Source organism: Podarcis bocagei (genome assembly GCF_964188305.1).
Source record: "Podarcis bocagei genome assembly, chromosome: 7".
Classification (NCBI taxonomy): domain Eukaryota; kingdom Metazoa; phylum Chordata; class Lepidosauria; order Squamata; family Lacertidae; genus Podarcis; species Podarcis bocagei.
The window spans coordinates 54,169,350-54,176,229 of NC_138132.1; the positions used below are offsets into that span (position 1 = coordinate 54,169,350).

General features: G+C 44.3%; 1 long non-coding RNA gene across 1 annotated transcript; it reads right to left on the reverse strand.

Moving 5' to 3' along the window:
• Positions 1-4,105: 4,105 nt before the first annotated feature.
• Positions 4,106-5,965, reverse strand: LOC308591372. Its single transcript, XR_014010148.1, has 2 exons — positions 5,894-5,965; positions 4,106-4,660 (listed from the first exon to the last, which is right to left on the reverse strand). It is a non-coding gene; the product is annotated as an uncharacterized lncRNA (long non-coding RNA).
• Positions 5,966-6,880: the final 915 nt, after the last annotated feature.

Consider the following 6,880-nt stretch of genomic DNA (forward strand, 5'->3'; position numbering starts at 1 on the left):
ACTTGGCACGCTCTGAAGTTCTCGGGTGCTGATGCAGAATACTAATGGGGAGATCGCACGCTGAGAAGTTTTCAGTCGTTTAGCAGATTTGACATATAAACTGGGAGGAGGGGTTAAGAAAACCCCAAGCTGCCCTTAAGAAATTTGGAAGGGGGGCGGAAACAGTTCTAGGGGAGAAAGCAGGAAAGTCTGATATTGATGCATATATTACTAGATTCAGTCTTGGAAGATTACCTGTTAAGGTGAGCTGCAGGCAGATTAGTCCGAGAGTTGGTGACTGACCCAAGGCAGACCCTCCAAGTGTCCCTATTTTCCAGGGACAGTCCTGGATTTATAGACACTCCCGTGGTTTCTGATTTGATCCCAGAATGTCCCACTTTTCCTTAGGACACCCCTATTATCATCAGAGAAACATTGAAGAGTATGGAGTTATGCAGCCCCCAAGCCAAGGAGATATGTAACTATACAACCTTTGGAAGATGGTAGCCCCATATAGGGAAGGTTTTTTAATGTGTAATGTTTTGTTATATTTTTATATATGTTGGAAGTCGCCCAGAGCAGCTGGGGCAACCCAGTCAGATGGGTGGGGTATAAATAAAATCATTATCATCACCATGAATTGCATAGGACACCCCTATTTTCATTGGAGAAATGATGAAGGGTTTGCCAAGGTCACGGAGTGAGCTTCATGACTGAGTGGGGATTTAAGCCCTGGTCTTTCATTGGACTAACCACTACACTACACTACACTACACTACACTACACTACACTACACTACACTACACTACACTACACTGGCTCTCCAGTGAATTACTGATGAATTAGCTAGGTTCACCTTTAAATGCAAACTGAATTGAATGTTTTCTACTTCCCCAGGAACCAGTGTCATTTCAAAACTGTGGCACCGTGATTGCTTCTTCTTCCTCCACTATTTTTTTTTAAAAAAAGTTATTTTGCCACAGAGTGGGAAAATAAGTTTGGCATAATTATAGGCCCAGCTGAACAGATGCCCGCTTGAGAGCGACTGGGTTGATTAGCGCCCTATAAATCTTTGCCTGTCTTCCCTAATTGCTCTAACAGGAAAGCACTTAATTATGTAATTGAGATGCCAGATTGGTCAGTCGCATGTGTGTGTGCACATGCACTCTCAGAGAGCAGGACAAAGAATAAAAATGCAAAGCTTCCCCCCCCTTTTCTTTTTTAAGGAAAGAGTTATCAGACTTTGTTTCTGGACTAGTTAAATATAGAAGCGGCCAGACGGATCTGTCTGTGCAAACAGAGAACATGATGTGTGGGAAAGTAACCTGGTGTTGAACCTGGCAAATTCTTTGTCAAATTGCTGTGCCCAGGCACACTGAGCTTTTTCGGTGCCTTCATAGTACCTCACCAACAAGTTTGTTATCGCATTGGGCACTGTGATGCTGTCAATGTGGTGTATACAGATCCCTGGAATGACACCCTCTACCTTTAAGATCAGGAAACAGGATAAACTTTCTAGCTGGTGTGATGGTGAGAATCTAGAAAGGCCAGCAACAACTACAAAATAGAACCCCCGCTGGATCAGTCAAAAGTAGCTCCCAGCCATTCTCAATCCTGGACTCTCCAGGTGTTTTGTTCTACATCAGCTGGGGCTGATGTGAGTTGGACTCCAAAACATCTGGAGGTCTCCAGGTAGGGGAAGGCTGGTCAGTCTAGTCCAGGGATGGAGAACTTGTGGGCCTCCGGTTGTTGCCAGACTACAACTCTCAGCCCCAGCCAACACTTCCAATTGTCATGGATGATGGGAGCTGGAGTCCAAAAATTTCTGTAGGTCCATAGTATTCACATCTCTGGACTAGATGGACCAGTCTTCTCCAACCTGGAGACCTCAAAACTCTTTGTGTGCAAGAGTGAAAAACAGGATTTTGAAAATGCATCTATCACATGGGCGCATTTTTCAGAGAAACCAGAGTGGAAGCAGATAAACTGGTCCCAAGCCATTAAGGACTTTATATACTAATATAGGGACATGGGTGGCGCTGTGGGTCAAACCACAGAGCCTAGGACTTGCCAATCAGAAGGTTGGCGGTTCGAATCCCCGTGACGGGGTGAGCTCCCGTTGCTCGGTACCTGCTCCTGCCAACCTCGCGGTGCGAAAGCACGTCAAAGTGCAGGTAGATAAATAGGTACTACTCCAGCGGGAAGGTAAACGGCATTTCTGTGCACTGCTCTGGTTCACCAGAAGCGGCTTAGTCATGCTGGCCACATGACCTGGAAGCTGTACGCTGGCTCCCTCGGCCAATAAAGCAAGATGAGCGCCGCAACCCCAGAGTCGGTCACAACTGGACCTAATGGTCAGGGTCCCTTTACCTTTTACCTTTATACTAATATTCACACCGTGAACTTGGCCCAGTGGTAAACAAGCAACCATTGCAGATCTCTGAGCAGAGGTGTTACATGCTGACAGGGTCCCATTCGTGCTGCAGCATTCTACACTACCCAGGATGTGAACTGGGTAGATCTTTAATAGCAGAGCTGAGGGGTGTTTTTTCCTGGCATTCGCACCATAAAGACCTGCCCTTTCCATCATGCAATGGAAGAGCGTCTATTGCTGCAAAGTTGAATCCCAGTTGATCAAGGCAGCCGACGGGTAGCACCAGAATACGCACCAGGGATGGAAGCCAAAACAATGGGAAGTGAGGCAGGGAATAGGGAAGGTAGCCAATCAAAACACACTTTCACACACCAGGGGTTTTTGTTTTGGGGTGGGGGTCTTGCTACCCAAAGGGAGCCAGTCAACCCAGAAAGCAAAACACTTTCTGCAAAGTGAGTGAAGGAAAGAAAAACAGCATTACCTGTCACTCTGTTTACGGCAGGCAGCTGACGGATGGACTGACACCTCAGGGGGGCCAGAGGCCAAAGGAGGTAGGTGAATGACAGGACTGTCTTTGCAAGCGGGTTATTTTTAACCAAGCTTCCTCCAAAGTCTCCAGGAGGATAATGAGAATCAAAAACAAATTATATAAGACAGGGATGGGGGAGGACCAAGGGCCACGATCCTATATAGACAACCTTCTGGGGGCCACATGCCATGTGTGGGTGGGGCCAGAAATAAAGGTGGGTGGAGCCATGAATGTGAATTTTATCTTTGTACGGTAGGCCGCTTGCACAACCCTCTCGCTCCTCCACCCAGGCAAGCAAGAGGCACCTTCAGAGTTCAAGGGCAAATTCCAGCCAGGCAAAAACACCCAAGGAGGGTGCAGAGCAGGACTAGTGAGGGGCAGAGTCTGAGGAAGGTCCCAAGGGACATATAGTGAGATCTGGAAGGCGACATCTGGCCCTTAGGCCTGAGGTTCCCCATCCCTGACATAAGATGACATCATAATCATTAACCTGTTACCCGCCTAGCACAAGACACACAACAATATGCAAAAAAGAAAGAAAGATACATTGGTAAGGATAATAACACCAAGGATAAAACACAGAATGGACTTAACCTGTGTTTTTTTAATATCTGCAAAGCCCACTGGATAATACTGCCTATAACAATGACAACTGCCACCACCACCATGACTGCTTCAAGTTAGTCTGCTCTCCTGCAAAGAAATCAGGACGAATGCGCATTAAACAGCCAATGTCGCTTAATATCTTCACAAACAAATGAGGATGAATGCCCATTGAACAGTCAGCTTCGTCTTATCTCCCTGCAAGTAAATCAGGATGAATGCTCATTAAATAGCCAACATCGTCTGATCTCCCTGCAAACAAATTAGGGTGAATGCTCAGTTAAACTTCCTGTTGGCTATTCCTGACGCAGAAGAGAGAGATCAGGCGGATATTTCCTAACACACGTCAAATTGTTCCTCCTTTACTAGCAAATTACTTGCCCTGACATTGGAAAAGGAACGATTTTCCATTATACCACTGACCCCTGTTGTGTGTTCTATTAACACCACATGTTAAAACTTTTATATTTTTAGTAAACCGTGACCTTGTACATTCCCTGTCATTTCCCACTGGCACCAGTACAGCACATGTGGTCGGCATGATGGCTAATGGTTTTCATTTGTGTACAGTATACACTCGCATCTGAGGCTCGCCGAAGCGCAAGGCGGGGTCATGGCAATCAGTGTGTAATATGATTTTATTGGTTACAAACAATCACAACGGAGATGTTTGCTGCAAAGCACATTTTTGGCATCAGGCTCTCCTGCGTGTTCTGCAAATCCAGATGAAAAGGCAGCCTTGAAAAGACTGGTCACTGGGGTGTGTGTCTGTGTGTGTGTGTGTGTGTGTGTGTGTGTGTGTGAGAGAGAGAGAGAGAGAGAGAGAGAGAGAGAGAGAGAGAGAGAGAGAGAGAGCGAGCTAATCAAAACATGTGCCTCCAACACATGTTCCCAGCATGTCAATGGCATGTCAGGTTTCATCTAATTATACCACCTTTCAGAGTGGTAGGAAGTTCCCAGTGCACTCTCTGTTTCTTCTGTGTTGCAAATTCAGAGCTGGAGACTTATAAGAACACCAGAAGAGCCGTGCTGGATCAGGTCACAGGCCCATCTGTCCTCACAGTGGCCAAACAGCTGTCTGTGCAAAACTCATAAGCAGGGGCTGAGCAAAACAATGTTCTCCCCACTTGTGATTCACAGCAGGATCTTCGTAAAAGGCAAAAGATTTACATGATCTGAAGAGAAACCAGAGAAAATCCCAGTCGTGAACTGATGCTGATTTACTGTTAGTATTATTTATGTATTATTATTTTATATATTATATTATTTTCTCCTTTATTTTCACTTCATTTCCCCCTTTCTCTTCTCCCCATTTTCTTTTTAAATCTGGAAATTAATTAATAAATGTCCTAATTTCCAATTAATGTCCTAAACAAAGTTTAAGAGGACCCATCATATTACAAAAAAATGTATATTTTTGTAACAGAAAGGACAATGAATATAGAAATAATTAAGTTTTATATTTGCACGTATATTCACATGCACACACATAGAGTGGTGTGTGTGTTTGTTTGTGTGTATGTAAGTATTATATCTATCATTATCTATCTATATCTATCATCTATCTATCTATCTATCTATCTATCTATCTATCTATCTATCTATCTATCATCTATCTATCTATATCTCTCTATCATCTATCTCATCTATCATCTATCTATCTAATGTTGCATAGGTGCAACTAAAAACTATTAATCTAACTCTGGTTTGAGGAATTTTTGTCCCCTCCAGACACTGCTGAAGTACAATTCCTATCTGTCCAGCAAGCATGGCCAACAGCCAGGAATGATGGAAGCTGTTGTTGATGGGAGGTCGAAGGGTTCCCCCACACCTGATCTAACTAAAGCATATATATTATAATAAGTCTATCTGCATATGAAATACCTTTAAATGAAAAATACCCCATGACTCCTTATTTTCCACTTATGGAAAGTTTTACTGTACAGCCACACCTGACCTAACGGAAATGCTGATAGAAATTATAGTCATTTCTGCAAAGTTTTATAAACAACACAACCTGACATAATTGTGCAGGCATTAATACACTCACACTCACTCAGTGCCAACATAAGCTAACACATCTGTACCTCAGTCAACCTACACCTGCACACATTCACCCACACTCCCATACTCTCAAAAACTACAGGTCCCAATAATCCCCTTGGTGCATATACAATGGCTGCACTACAACTCTGGCAACCTAATGCCAGGTGGCTAAAATCAAATTTAATCCAGGACCATGCGACCGTTTTGTGGCAATGCAAAATGACAGCCCTTGTCCAGAACAGGCAAAAGGAACAAGAAAGGAATGTGGAGGGGGAAGAGATCACAGAGTTTAAATGCATAAATGGTATGGAAATCTGACACCATCCCTGCTGAGAAGCCCCACTAAATTCAATGAGACTTACTCCCAAGATGCATCTGGCTGGCCACTGTGGCCACTACCTGGAAGTTAAACTGTCAAAATTCAACCTTTCCCAACCTCCCTCCCTACTGACTGACCGTTTTCCATCCCAGCCATGATTGGCCAAGGGCCTCCAGGAGGTTGACCCAATATTCTATCACACTCTCTTCCCCAATAAAAGAACAGCAGCATACTCTTGCAGAGTAAAACCCACCACAGCTGCTTCTTTCAATAAGCCAAGCTGTTGTTGTTTAGTTGTGTCCGACTCTTCATGACCCAATGGACCAGAGCACGCCAGGCACTCCTGTCTTTCACTGCCTCCCGCAGTTTGGTCAAACTCATGCTGGTAGCTTCAAGAACACTGTCCAACCATCTCGTCCTCTGTCGTCCCCTTCTCCTTGTGCCCTCCATCTTTCCCAACATCAGGGTCTTTTCTAGGGAGTCTTCTCTTCTCATGAGGTGGCCAAAGTATTGGAGTCTCAGCTTCAGGATCTGTCCTCAGAGCTGATTTCCTTAAGAATGGAGAGGTTTGATCTTCTTGCAGTCCATGGGACTCATAAGCCAAGTAGCTCAATAAATAAATAAATTTCCCCATATTCAAAGCAGCCTCTTCCTTGCCTCTTTTGGTGCACATCTGGAGTTGTTGCTGATGCTCAGAGCCAAGTCCAGAGTGGCCTTGATCTGACTCTGGAAGCACCAAAGCAGTCAGAAGGCTAGATCTGAGACCAGTCAGAATGTGGAATGAGAAATTTGGCTTTATGAATGAAGGATCAAATGCTTCCATTGGTTTCTTGACCTCCTGAGAAGTTTGCATGCTTGCTTGCGTTTCAAAGATGAAAGGGTCATGTTTGTGACATAACTCTGTTAAGTAGCAAGCGTCAACATCTGAGCTTCACCCCCCAGTCCAGCTCCATTGTTACCATTTTGGAAGTCTTGGCTGTTTTTTTGTTTTGTTTTGTTTTTTTAAAAAACACACCCTGTATGTTAAATG